Here is a 15,254-nt window from a genome sequence, read left to right as displayed (position 1 = left end):
ACACAAATGGTATGCCTCTACTTCATGTACAGAGAAACAAGATGTATCCTATTTGTTTACAATAAAAATGAATTTTTTAAAAAATTATTTAATAAATATATGGGTTTTATCTAAATTTTACTTTACAAGTAATAGAAAATGGCAATTCAGCATGAGGACACTTTTCACGGATCTGACCCATGCCTCCATTCACAGGTTAACTGTGCTCTTTAGAAACGTGTGCATATGAATGTTGTATACATAGACATACTAATGTATAGAAACCAATTCATACCACACTACTTTTCAAAAATATTTTTTGAAATGGCTTATTATGAAGTTTTGGAAAAGCAATGTAAGATAGTCAGACAAAATTTCCCTTGATTTTTTTTTCATTTTCCTTTCATAGTTCAACTGGTGTATTTCATCTGGGTTACAAAATAATTTTGCAACAAAAAATGACAAATAGAAAGCAGAATTGTTATCTGAAGGACCACTGGGCAGTTGTGTTTAAGTTATAACATATAAAAGAGCAGATCACACTTTAAAAAGGTCTTCTTCCATGGAATCATTGCATGACTGAAGTTGTGATTTGGTTCCTGGAAGGTAGCTCTTGTTCTTACTTTTTAGCTCCATTAAAACCAGTGGGAGTGGCTGGCGATATAGCTCAGTTGGTAGAGTGCTTGCCTTGTGAGCACAAGGCCCTGGGTTCAATCCCCAGCACTGCAAAAAAAAAAAAAAAAAACAGTGGGAAAGAGTCAAATTCACTCAGTTCTGATGAATTATGTATGTATGCAAATTAAGTCATTTCAATAAATACTGGAAATTTAATTATTTTTCAAATATAAAGTAAAATCAGGTAATAATGCAATACAATAAAAACACTCACTAAACAGAATTTCTTTCCCCATAAGCACTTCTTGGCCTTTTCCTTGAATGTCTTCATACTAAAATTTAATTTCTTTCATGGGCTTGCAGAAAGTAAGAAAAAGCCAAATATTGCATAGCTGCAAGATACTAAATAGTGATAAGAGTTTGGAGTTGTCAGGTTGTAAAAAAAAACGGTAATAACAAATATAGTGAAAAATGCTGCAAATACAGCCATCTGAAATATAAAACAAGGTCAAATTATATAATCTTAATAATCTTCAGAAGCTGACATTAGCTCATGGGAGGTATACAGAATAGCGTAAGCTCCACTTTGCTTTTACCTTTCCAGCAGCTTCTGCACTAAAGTTAAAAAAACATGTATTTTTGCCCAAGATTATCTGCAGCTCAACGTTAGTCACAAATTCTATTTGATCCAATGTTCAATCAACAAGTCTTTATTTGCAATTCTTACTAAATTCAGGAAACAACCTGACCTAAGTTGCAACCATGGGTGAGAGGCAAGGCAGTGCATTCCACTCTCTGGCGTGCCACCTGCTCATGCTATGACAGTGACCCACAGGCAGTCAAGCAGGGTCAGGTAAAGTTTCCTTCCAGCCTCCTGGTCAGCACATGAGAGCTGTCAATCCACCCAGGACCAACAGTGATGACAAAGTCTTCTTGAGACTTAGTTTGGAATGAATACATTTCCCAGGAAATTTGTTTCTTCTTTCTGAATCCAGTGAATCAAAGAATTCTATGAGCAACTTATCTCTTGGTTCAAAACGATTATGAAGCAATCTGCTCATATATTCTTGTTCTTCTGGGACATTTTTTCTGTCTATACAATCAATGTGAATATGAATTGTTGGCCATTCTTTGCAGAGAAATTCCATCATGGATGGTGGGTCTTCTCCCTGCCCTTTATTGTCTTTTTCTTCATAAACCACTGTAGCATCATAAATTGCACCTAAGTAGTTCTTCATAGAATCAAAAGCAATATAAGTTGCCTTTTTCCTTGGTGTCAGCACATGCTTTAATACTGGAAGGCCTTATTGAGCTGCCAATGCCTGGCTAGGGAAAGGATCTTCTCTGTTCTGTATTGTACCTTGTTCTTTCTGGGAAAAATCACAAGATACATTGGAGTTCCTGGGTTCTTGTAACTCTGCAGCTTTTTCCTCAAATCTTTTTCATAAAATTTGGTACTTCATTTTACATAGATTCCTCCATGCTGAGAAAAGTAAGAGCCATACAATGGAAGTCATTTCAGTCCATCCTTCAGCCCATAGTGCACCTGTCTAAGAGCATTTTGCCTGATGGCCAAAATAGCAACAATCCAGTCAACTGTGTTTTGAAGATTTGTTAAATATATTTTCTTTATTTTTTGACAATATCTGCACCCTCGTGTAGTTCTTGAAGAAGAGCACCATGCTCCGGTATAAGCAGTACCTCTGGTCGTTAAGTGCCTGGTGGAAGCCAGGGACCAGCAGAAAGGCGCACAGCAGCCACCAGACCCGCTCACCCCCGACCCCTGCCCCCAAGCCAGCAAGTAGGTAAAAGCCGAGCCCAGGAGCACGATGCCCGGCAGCAGTTAGCGTTTGGAGTAGGTGTGAAGCGCCAGGGACAACAGCATCTTCCCAGCTCTGCAGCAGCGATCTTTGCCTGCCCTCCCTGCCTGGATCCCGGTCTCTACCAAGGCCGGCACGCGGCCAATCACTGCGCAGACCTCACTGCGTGGTCGGGACGCTCCGCTGCCCCTCACCTCCTGGCCTGGCAGCCAAAACTCCAAGCCAGCCACTCGCTTCGGGTCTAGGCCTCCAGCGGCAGGGGCCCTCTGCCACCCGGGTGCGGGCCAGGAGTGCAAGGCTGGGGAGCTGCTCGCTGCAACAGCCCAAGGGAACTCTATGGCCCTGCAGAGCTCAAAGCTCAGAGCGCTGACCACAACTGATTTTCGTATGTAGATTTTTGTTCTCTGCAACTTGACTGAATTTGTTAATTAGTTCTAGCAGGTTTTTAGTGGAGGCTATAGCTATTTTTTCTTCCATTTCTTTTGTTTTCTTTTTTTTTTTTTTTTTTTTTTTCTTCCCCAAGGCACGTCACCTGCCAACAGAGATTACTCTTTCTACTTCCTTTCTGATTTGGATGCCTGTGAATTCTTTTTTGTGCCTAATTCCTCTGATTGGGACTTCCAGCACTGTGTTTAACAGAAGTTGCAAAAGGTGGACATCCTCATCTTGTTCCTGTCTTAGAAGAAAACCTTTCAGCGTTTCAACATCCTGTTGAGAGCTTCTCCAGGTTCTCGGAACGGAACTGGCCCGCTAGTGAGAGCCTGTCTGAACAGAGCACGCTCCGAGTCCCGGAGCCCCTGCAGTGCAGTGTACTCCTGCAAAGAACCAGCGGAGAGCCTCGATCTGCAGTCAGCCTCAGGGATAAGGGCAGGGCAGCCGGAGACCTCTTCAGGCGGCTCTGCCCACTCTGGCTGCGGGCTCTCTTCACGGGGCGATCCAAGATGGCGGCCTAGAGGGAGACTGCACCTCCGGTTGCTCCACAACCCAGGAGTTAAGAAGGGGAGGCATTGAGAGACTCGAACTGAAGTGGAGCCACGGGTGAGTCTGCCCACTGGGTAAAGCTCAGTCCGGGTGGCAGGCCCAGATAGAGGTGGCTTAGCAGAGCCGGGCAGGGCAGCTTGAGTCTTCCCAAGGTAGTCTTCCACACTCCGGCAGTGGGCTCTTCCCACACGGCCAGCTGCACGGTGCAGGCCCACAGTGAGAGCATTTCCGCACAGAGCCAGTTCCAAAACGTGGAACCAGTAGGGGGCTAGGGGCAGTATTCTTCGAATGAGCTGCTTTATCAGATTCCTCCAAGACATCAGGCTACTGAAGGCTGGGAGGTGATACACTGGAAATCTACTGGGACACTATAAGCCAATAGTGGAAAACTGCAATATCTCAGGGTCCCACTGACAACTGACCATTATGAGAAAACAAGGGAAGAAAATGTCCCAAACAAACCTAGATACTACATCAATAAAACCCAATGACAGCAGAGCAGAAGAAATGTCAGAAAGGGAGTTCAGAATGTACGTAATTAAAACGATCAGGGAAGCTAATGAGGAGATGAAAGAGCAAATGCAGGCATTGAAGGAGGAGATGAAAGAGCAAATGCAGGCATTAAATGATCGCACCAATCAACAGTTAAAAGACCAAATACGGGAAGCAAGAGATCATTTCAATAAAGAGTTAGAGATACTGAAAAAAAACCAAACTGAAATCCTTGAAATGAAGGAAACAATAAACCAAGTTAAAAACTCCATAGAAAGCATAACCAATAGGATAGAACACCTGGAAGACAGAACCTCAGACATTGAAGACAAAATATTTAACCTTGAAAACAAAGTGGAACAAACAGAGAAGATGGTAAGAAATCATGAACAGAATCTCCAAGAACTATGGGATATCATGAAAAGGCCAAATTTGAGAATTATTGGGATTGAGGAAGGCTTAGAGAAACAAACCAAAGGAATGAACAATCTATTCAATGAAATAATAACAGAAAATTTCCCAAATCTGAAGAACGAAATGGAAAACCAAGTACAAGAGGCTTATAGAACTCCAAACATACAAAATTACAACAGACCCACACCAAGGCACATTATTATGAAAATACCTAACATACAAAATAAAGACAGAATTTTAAAGGCCGCGAGAGAAAAGAATCAAATTACATTCAGAGGGAAACCAATAAGAATATCAGCAGATTTTTCAATCCAGACCCTAAAAGCTAGAAGGGCCTGGAACAACATATACCAAGCCCTGAAAGAAAATGGATGCCAACCAAGAATCTTATACCCAGCAAAACTTACCTTCAAATTTGACGATGAAATAAGATCCTTCCATGATAAACAAAAGCTAAAGGAATTTACAAAAAGAAAGCCAGCATTACAGAACATTCTCAGCAAAATATTCCATGAGGAAGAGATGAAAAACAACGATGCAAATCAGCAACAGGAGGCGCTAGCCTAAAGGAATAGCCAAATAAAGGAGAAACCGAATCATGTCAAAAACAAATATGAGTCAATTGACTGGGAATACAAATCATATCACAATAATAACCCTGAATGTTAATGGCCTGAATTCATCAATCAAAAGACACAGACTGGCAGATTGGATTAAAAAGAAAAATCCAACAATATGCTGCCTGCAAGAGACACATCTCATAGAAAGAGACACCCATAGACTAAAGGTGAAAGGATGGGAAAAAACATACCATGCACACGGACACAGCAAAAAAGCTGGAGTATCCATCCTCATCTCAGATAATGTGAACTTCAAACCAAAACTAGTCAGAAGGGATAAAGAAGGACACTACATGCTGCTTAAGGGAAGCATAAATCAGCAAGACATAACAATCATAAATATCTATGCCCCGAACATTGGCTCATCCACGTACGTCAAACAAATCCTTCTCAATTCCAGAAATCAAATAGACCACAACACAATAATACTAGGCGATTTTAACACACCTCTCTCACCACTGGATAGATCGTCCAAACAAAAATTGAATAAAGAAACTATAGATCTCAACAACACAATCAGCAATTTAGACTTAACGGACATATATAGAATATACCATCCAACAAAGAACGAATACACTTTCTTCTCAGCAGCACATGGATCCTTCTCTAAAATAGACCATATTTTATGCCACAAAGCTACTGTTAGTAAATACAAGAAGATAGAGATACTACCTTGTACTCTATCAGATCATAATGGATTGAAATTAGAAATAAATGACAGAATAAAAAACAGAAACTTCTCCAATACCTGGAGACTAAATAATACACTATTATATGATGAATGGATAACAGAAGACATCAGGAGGGAAATTAAAAAATTCTTAGAAGTAAACAAGAACAAAGACACATCATATCAAAATCTCTGGGACACTATGAAAGCAGTACTTAGAGGAAGATTTATTTCATGGAGTGCATTCAAAAAAAGAAGTAGAAATCAACAAATAAACGAGTTAACACTACAGCTCAAAGCACTAGAAAAAGAAGAGCAGACCAATACCAAAAGTAGTAGAAGACAGGAAATAGTTAAAATCAGAGCCGAAATCAACGAAATCGAAACAAAAGAAACAATCGGAAAAATTAATAAAATAAATAGTTGGTTCTTTGAAAAAATAAATAAAATTGATAAACCCTTAGCCACACTAACAAAGAGAAAAAGGGAGAAAACTCAAATTACTAAAATTCGGAATGAACAAGGAAACATCACAACAGACACGAGTGAAATACAAAACATAATTAGAAGCTATTTCGAAAATCTATACTCCAACAAAATAGAAAACCTTGAAGACATCAACAAATTTCTAGAGACATATGAACTACCTAAACTGAACGAGGAGGACATACACAACTTAAATAAACCAATTTCAAGCAATGAAATAGAAGAGGTCATCAAAAGCCTACCAACAAAGAAAAGTCCAGGACCAGATGGGTTCTCAGCCGAGTTCTATAAAACCTTTAAAGAAGAGCTCATTCCAATACTCCTCAAACTATTCCATGAAATAGAAGAGGAGGGAACCCTACCAAACTCGTTCTATGAAGCCAATATCACCCTGATACCTAAACCAGACAGAGACACATCAAGGAAAGAAAATTTCAGACCAATATCCTTAATGAACATCGATGCAAAAATTCTCAACAAAATTTTAGCAAATCGCATACAAATATATATTAAAAAGATAGTGCACCACGATCAAGTGGGTTTTATCCCAGGGATGCAAGGTTGGTTCAACATTCGGAAATCAATAAATGTCATTCACCATATCAACAGACTTAAAGTTAAGAATCACATGATTATTTCAATAGATGCAGAAAAAGCATTTGATAAAATACAGCATCCCTTCATGCTCAAAACACTAGAAAAAATTGGGGTAATGGGAACATTCCTAAACATTATAAAGGCCATCTACGCTAAGCCCATGGCTAATATCATTCTAAATGGTGAAAAACTGAAAGCGTTCCCCCTAAAAACTGGAACAAGGCAGGGATGCCCTCTTTCACCGCTTCTATTCAACATCATCCTTGAGACTCTAGCCAGAGCAATCAGACAAACCAAAGAAATTAAAGGGATACGAATAGGAAAAGAAGAACTCAAACTATCCCTGTTCGCTGATGACATGATTATATATTTAGAGGAACCTGGAAATTCCACCAGAAAACTTTTAGAACTCATAAGTGAATTCAGTAAAGTAGCAGGTTACAAGATCAATGCTCATAAATCCAATGCATTTTTATACATAAGTGATGAATCTTCAGAAAGAGAAATTAGGAAAACTACTCCATTCACAATAGCATCGAAAAAAATAAAATACTTGGGAATCAATCTCACAAAAGAGGTGAAAGACCTCTACAATGAGAACTACAGAACACTAAAGAAAGAAATTCAAGAAAACCTTAGAAGATGGAAAGATCTCCCATGTTCCTGGATAGGCAGAATTAATATCGTCAAAATGGCTATACTACCTAAAGTTCTATACAGATTCAATGCAATTCCAATTAAAATCCCAATGATGTACCTCGCAGAAATAGAGCAAGCAATTATGAAATTCATCTGGAAGAATAAAAAACCTAGAATAGCTAAAGCAATCCTCAGTAGCAAGAGCGAAGCAGGGGGTATTGCAATACCAGATCTTCAACTCTACTACAAAGCAATAGTAACAAAAACGGCATGGTATTGGTACCAAAATAGACAGGTAGATCAATGGTACAGAATAGAGGACATGGACACAAACCCAAATAAATACAATTTTCTCATACTAGACAAAGGTTCCAACAATATGCAATGGAGAAAAGATAGCCTCTTCAACAAATGGTGCTGGGAAAACTGGAAAACTATATGCAATAGAATGAAACTAAACCCCTATCTCTCACCCTACACAAAACTCAACTCAAAATGGATCAAGGACCTCGGAATCAGACCAGAGACCCTGCATCTTATAGAAGAAAAAGTAGGTCCAAATCTTCAACTTGTTGGCTCAGGATCAGATTTCCTTAACAGGACTCCCATAGCACAAGAAATAAAAGCAAGAATCAACAACTGGGATAGATTCAAACTAAAAATCTTTCTCTCAGCAAAGGAAACTATCAGAAATGTGAAGAGAGAGCCTACAGAGTGGGAGAATATCTTTGCCAACCATACCTCAGATAGAGCGCTAATTTCCAGAATCTATAAAGAACTCAAAAAACTCTACACGAAGAATACAAATAATCCAATCAACAAATGGGCTAAGGAAATGAACAGACACTTCACAGAAGAAGATGTACAAGTAATCACCAGATATATGAAAAAATGTTCAACATCCCTAGTAATAAGGGAAATGCAAATCAAAACTACCCTAAGATTTCATCTCACCCCAATTAGAATGGCGATTATCAAGAATACAAGCAACAATAGGTGTTGGCGAGGATGTGGTGAAAAAGGAACACTCATACATTGCTGGTGGGGTTGCAAATTAGTGCAACCACTCTGGAAAGCAGTGTGGAGATTCCTCAGAAAGCTTGGAATGGAAACACCATTTGACCCAGCTATCCCACTCCTTGGCCTATACCCAAAGGACTTAAAATCAGCATACTACAGAGATACAGCCACATCAATGTTCATTGCTGCTCAATTCACCATAGCCAGATTGTGGAACCAACCTAGATGTCCTTCAGTTGATGAATGGATAAAGAAACTGTGGCATATTTATACAATGGAATATTACTCCGCAATGAAGAATGATAAAATTATGGCATTTGTAGGCAAATGGTCGAAATTGGAGAATATCATGCTAAGTGAGATAAGCCAATCTCAAAAAACTAAAGGACGAATGATCTCGCTGATAAGCGGATGAGGACATATAATGGGGGGTGGGAGGGGCTAGCATTAGGTTTAGGGTTAGGTTTAGAGTTAGGCTAAGGAGAGCAGTAAGAATGAAGGAAAGAAGGACTGTGTAGAGGGAAAAGAGGGGTGGGAGGGGTGGGAGGGGTGGGAGGGGTGGGGGGGAGGGGAAAAATATAATAAACATCATTACCCTATGTAAACGTAAAAAAAAATAAATAAATAAATAAAAAAAAACAAAAAAACAAAAAAAACATCCTGTTGAGTAGGATGTTCTCTAGGGTCAGGTCCCGTAGCTTTACTCTATTGAGTGGCCTTCCTTCTAGACCTAATCTGTGGGAGACTTCATCATGAAAAAATGTTGAGTTTTTCAAGGTAATTTTTCTATACCTATTGAGATCATATGATTTTAATCTTTCATTCGTTTAGGGTAGTTTATCACATTGAATGATGTGTGTATGTTGAAGCATTTTTATATCAGAAATATCAAAAACATGATGCATGATTTGGTGTATGATTCTTTGAATTCGCTGTTGAATTTGGTTCCCTAGTATTTTGTTTAGGATTTTTATGCTTACATTCACTAGGCATATTCACCTGTACTTTCCCTTTTCTGTAATGTCTTTGGCTTTGGTGCCAGGTGTCTGTGCTTCTAAAATGAGTTTGGAATTGCTTCTTCCTCTTCACTTAGAAGAGAGTAAGAAGGACTGGTATTAACTTTTCTTTAAGTGCTTGACAGAATGCACTAGGAAAGCCATCAGGTCTGGCACTTTTGTTTGTGAAGAGGTTTTTGATTACTAATTCAACACCTTTATTCATTATTGGTCTGTCGGTGTGTTGTGTTTCTTCTGAATCCAGTGTTGTGTTGGTATCCCAAAAGGAGACCCTATACCCATGAGGAGTCACCTCCCATTTCCCTCCAAACTCAAATTCCAGTCCTAGGCAGTTGCTAACCAACATTCTATATCTTCTTTTTTTTTTTCCCCTCTTTGACTGCTACCTGCTATTAAACCCAGGAATGCTTTACCACTGAGCTATAACCCCAGATATTTTTAAATTTATTTTGACACAGGGTCTTGTTAAGTTACTAGGGGTCTCCCTCAGTGGCTGAGGCTGGCTTGGAACTTAGATTGCCCTGCCTTCTGAGTTGTTGTGATTACAGGCGAGCACCACAACTCCCAGCTCGATTTCTGTATTTTTAGATTGATCTGTTTTTTAGATTTCATGTTAATACTGATGAGTTTAAGGGGGTTGGGGTGAAGCTTCCAGTGCTGGATGATCCACCCCAACCCTTGCCCTCAGGTCTCAGCTCCAGGGTCACAGCCCCTACCTTCCCCATCAAGTCTCCACTCGACGAAGTGATGTCAGATGTGGAAACTGTGGCCAATACCTTGATATGTGTGTCCACTGGGAACTGAAAAGTCCACACCTAGAGATATATCTTAAACTATGAATTTTACAGATGCAGATGTCCCCTTAAGTTCTGTGGGGCATGGAAAACTGGAAAAGGACCAGAAGTTGCTACCACTGTGAAATTTCAACCTCTGAAAATATACCAGGGAGGAGGTTTGTCAGAGCCCTGTCCCCAGTGTGGACATGAGATGACAGAAGAGCTTGGGTCCCAACCTGCTCCCTACCCAGGCACTAAGAACCCACAGGCCTTCACAAGAAGGGAGGACTGGAAGGATTATGTCCTTCCTGGGCAGTGTACTGATCTAGGTGGTGGACAGTGTCCTTCATTTTATTCTTCATTCATACTGAATTTGGTATTGATCTTTTTTCAATAAATATCAAAAACTGAGTATGTAATTTACTGAATAAGAATTGATATGATTATAATTTTATATAATAAAAATGGTCATATTATTAAAGTATTTACATATGACTAGGTTCCACCTACCATTGCTTATCATCATGTATGGCTGGGCAAATCTTGCAGACTGCCTCTCATGTATGTCTCATTGATTGTTTCAGTGTGTTTTTTTCATGCTAGAATCAATTTCAAATATGTGTTTGTGCAGGTGTACCATCCCCTCTGTATTCCTTAAAAACAAATGAGCTTCTCATTCCAAAAATCCTGAAAACATCTGTGTTTTTCCATGTAACAGCTTCCTTGACTTCTCTCCATGTGGGCACAGGCAGACCCTCAGCAGCTAGTGTTCTCTAAGGCACCAGGAGCAGATTTGTCCATCCGTCTACATGGATGTCAGTGAAGGCCCTAGTTCCTCAGTAATTCAACCAGTACTGTGAGGAAGAGCCTTCCAAAGAAATCTTGAAAAATGAGTGCGTGCAGAGGTGGGATTAATCTATCACATTGGCCATTCTAGATAAAGGGACATAGGCTAAGAACTTTGATGGGTGCTGCCAAAGGATTCTCTAACACACACAACACACACACACACACTCACACACACTCACCTCCCAGAAATCACAGATTACATCACCTTTCATAAAACCAATGCACACCAAGTGTACACTTGCTGCCTGTTAGTTTAAAGAAAACTAGAATGAGCACTTGTGAACTCACTACTCTACTTGAGAGAGCCATGTGGCCGGGTGCCCTGGAAGTCTTCCCTGGGTTTTCTCTAGCCTCTTTCTTCTCCACATAGAGATTTTCACTAACCTGAGAATTGTTCATTCTTGTCACTGTTCTTTAGAGTCTATGATGAGAACATGTTTCTTAGTGCTTTATTGTTTTTCTTGACTTGTTGTTGATACTACCATAAATGATTTCTCTGCATACTCTTGTTCAGCAGTGTTGTTGAGATTTACCTACTCAATGACATGGAGCTGGATATTATTATTTTTCACTGTTGCATGATCTTCCCTGGTATAAATGTTACACACCAGATTTATCTGTTCTCCAGTCATTTAATATAGAGATATTTTTGTTCCATTTCCAAATAATACTGCTTTGATCAAGGTGATTGTAGGTTTGATGGCAGCCCTAGCAACTCACCGAGAGATCCTTAGCAACTGAACAAGAGGCTATTTCAAAATTCAAAAGGGAAAGGACCAGGGATGTAGCACAGAGGTAAAGTGCCTCTGGGTTCAGTATCCAGTACCAAAAATATAAAAATTAAAAAATAATAAAGTAGACCTGTGTGGCGTTTACCCTGCTAAGGAAACTTTGTCAGGCTTTTCCAATATTATGTGACCAGAGAGAAATCAGACTGCACTGATTTGGAAAATGCAGACTAGGCATATCACTGGGCTACAATGATGAGGGGTTGCTGGGGACTAGCGGGAGATGGAGGAGGGAGTGGTTATGGAGACCCGATTCAGGAAAATGTTCTGGAACTACATTAGTGGTGATTAGTGCAGTTTTGAGAATATACTTAATGCCAATAAACTGAATCTTTTAAAAACAAATAAAATCTTTGATTTTAAAAGAAGCTAATTTTAACAAAACTATAAATATATAAAAAGCCAAAAAGAAATGGCGGGGGGGAGGTAAGAGCAATTCTGGGGTGGGAACAGGGCTAAGAGGGCACTCAGTGTGTCGCTGGCTGAGGGACCACCAGGAGCTGTTGTCCTGGAGCTGCCATTGCAGGTATTTCCAGCTCCAGTTCTCAGGTGGTAGAGGTGGTGGAAGTTGAGCAGGAATCTCCACAGGTACCAAAGGTGGCCCTGCAGGTGCAAGAGGAGTAGAGGTCACCAACTGTCCATGTTCCTTCCAGGGAGAAAAATTCTTCCCACTGAATTCCACAGAATTCCACACACAAACCCACCCCTGGGAAGTGTTCCCAGAATGCTTGCAGACAATGACAGCTCTGCCGCTTATTGTTCCTGCCTTGCCCATGTTTCTGGAAGATTTGCTCTGCTAGTCCAACCTCATCTTATCCCCACAGGCTCATACCCCAGATGTCCTCACCTGTGCCCTCTTCCTCCATGAGCTCTGGATTTCCTATCAAGGCTGGATCCAGTGGCCTTGGTCCTCCATGTGGGGGCCTGTCACAGTGATATGGCTGTGGATATTACCAGGTGGATTGTGAAGCAACTGCATGGCAAGGAGTGAGGAGACCACCCTAGAGGGAAGTGGGGGGGCAGCAGCATGAGAGGCCTGTCCTTTTCTATCATGATGTCAGTTTTCTTGGTACCACACTGGTCAGAGGAGCAGACTGAGGTTCAGAGGTACAGGGCCAGTTCCAGGACTCACAGATGTATGTGACCCTTCCACCCTGGGCAAGGCTTACCTTCCCAAAATTAGGTCAACCTCCTGTTAGGTGGAGGAATTCGAGATGGTGACCATGGAAGAGGGGAATTCATCTAGGAAGGCTGGCTCCAGACTCCACCAGGCTTTTCAGTGAGTTTAGCTGGAACACACATAAAATGCTGGAATCATTCATCTCTGTAGCCACCTCTCCCTTCTGGGGTAGGACACGGAGGAGACACAGAGTCAGTGCTAAACTGTGACCCACCAAAAGTGTCTGGGGATGGATTTCCATACAATATCCAAAGCCCATAGGGTCTTGTCCCATAAACGTTGTCTCCTGAGCCCTAGCACTACAATGCCTGGCAGAGTTCAAAGAGGAATTGGCAAGGAAATAGTTAGAAACACTAGAAGCTTCAGGTCAGTTTGATAGCAGAGAAGAGGTGGTAGTTCCATGCATTAAGAGCATTATCCCATGAGTCCCACCAGAATATTGCCTTCTAGAGATGAGAAAACAGGTTCATCCCAGACAGGAGGGTCCTAAGGTGAAGATGCCCAGGCCATCATTCTCTGTGGTGCTGTTGAAGGGCTCCAGGAGGGAATGGTCATGGTCCCACAGTCCTGAAAGACAAAATGACTGTGGGATCTGCTGACTTCACCTGGAAGGTGGTGAAGCCTAGGGGGCCCCAGAGTTTGGGATGTGTTCCTTGAGACAGCAAGGGACAGAGAAATGGAACAAGTGGCAAGAGTACCCTGATGTTTGGGCTAAATACAACCCTACTCATCCTGATGATGTGTAAGACTTGGACAGTCAGGCCACTGCCACCTGGATACCTGGGTCCAGGAGTTATTATCTGCTCAATGGTAGAATGCAAAATCATCAGAGGAAGGGAAGTGAAATAGTGTCAGTGTTAATGTGATGTTGTTACTAATATGGGGACAGTGACCTTGCATGTAACCAAGGCCAAGGCTGGAGAGAGGGTGGGGATGGGAGAGGAGTTGGTGCTCAGATTTCTTATGGTTCAGGACTTTGCCCCTCCATCTCCCAGTCCTACAAGGATGGTGGTCAGGGTGGTGTCTGAGCCCTGTGTTCCCCTCTGCCCTTCTCTAGGCCCTGGCCGTGGAGTCCCCTCTGCTCCCACACTCACCCTGTGGCTGAGTTCATTCCCTGGCTCTTCAAACATCAGTTTGTATCTGAAGCCACTGCTTCAGTTCTTCTCTATGAGAACCTGTAGAGAGAAGGTGAGTAGGGAGCCTGGCCTGTATTCAGGCTGTTTCTACCCCTTGTGCCCTTCTTCTCCCTAAACCTCATACAGACACTGTGTCCCTGAGTTCTACCCAAGAAGGACAGAAGATGATCCTGAGGACTCAGAATGAAGCCTGGACACTCCTAATCCCCACTTCCAGCCCTGTCCTGGGGATGACAATGACAGGATACCTGGTTAATAATCTCCCATCACCTGCTTGTGCCTCAGTTCCCTGTTCCCCGCAAACTCAGGAGGAAGGTGTTGCAGGGATACTCATGGTGGGATTGTCTTGTGTTCAGCCAGAGGGAGCACTGGCTATGGGGCCCTAGAGTCTTGACCTGTACCAGCTGGGACACAACAAAATGTATTTGTGGAAGTTTTTTTTATCAAATGAGCTGGGGAGGGGCTATTGTTAGAATGAGGATGCCTGGTTACAGGGGTCCTAGTTCTGTTTGACTGTATTACCAAGGAAGAAAGGTCATGTCTTGGGGGTGCCTGAACTGACCCCTTCCTCCAAATAAAATTACAAATATCACTCTGGGCTACTGTTGGCTCTCCTCCAGCCCTATGACATTTCCATATATGTTCACAGCAACCCCAACACTGTCCCCCACATCCCTGTAAAACAACACAGCAATCTGTTTATGATCAAAAGGAAAGCTTTTCTTTGCACTGAAATTTTAAAAATTACTCTAGCAAGTGAAAAAATACTTGTGTACAATCATGTTAACAGAAACTGAAAAAGATTCCTTTGTGCACATTAATCTGGATATTAATGAAAACACTTCATTCTGGAAAGGAAAAGACTATGAACACAGTTGAATGAAGGAGTCAATTAGTAAGGTATCATAGGGTCTGAACAAATCTCTCTGCATTTCCATGAGATGCTTGGGTTGAGAGGCTGACTGTTTTTTATAATCCTTATTACCAACACCTTCGGTTCTGACCCTTCTTTAAAAACTCTTGCTAACCTCTCATGCTTTTGTAATTGGCAACATCTAGACCCACTTGGCATACTTTTGAGAGCAAAAAAAGGTCCTCCTTGGGTCATGAATATCAGACACTTCTTAAGAGGTCCCAGAAGGGCTGCTTTCAGAGCAGCAGATAAATCCTCTGTTT

At 41.3% G+C, this 15,254-nt stretch overlaps 1 pseudogene; it reads right to left on the bottom strand.

The window, feature by feature from the left end:
- Positions 1 to 1,405: 1,405 nt before the first annotated feature.
- LOC124978915 (1-acyl-sn-glycerol-3-phosphate acyltransferase epsilon-like) lies at positions 1,406 to 2,479 on the bottom strand (annotated as a pseudogene).
- Between the last annotated feature and the right edge of the window lie 12,775 nt (positions 2,480 to 15,254).

The sequence above is a fragment of the Sciurus carolinensis genome, chromosome 3 (assembly GCF_902686445.1).
Source record: "Sciurus carolinensis chromosome 3, mSciCar1.2, whole genome shotgun sequence".
NCBI lineage: Eukaryota > Metazoa > Chordata > Mammalia > Rodentia > Sciuridae > Sciurus > Sciurus carolinensis.
The sequence above is the reverse complement of the archived record's forward strand: the minus strand, read 5'-3'. Positions and strand labels throughout refer to the sequence as shown.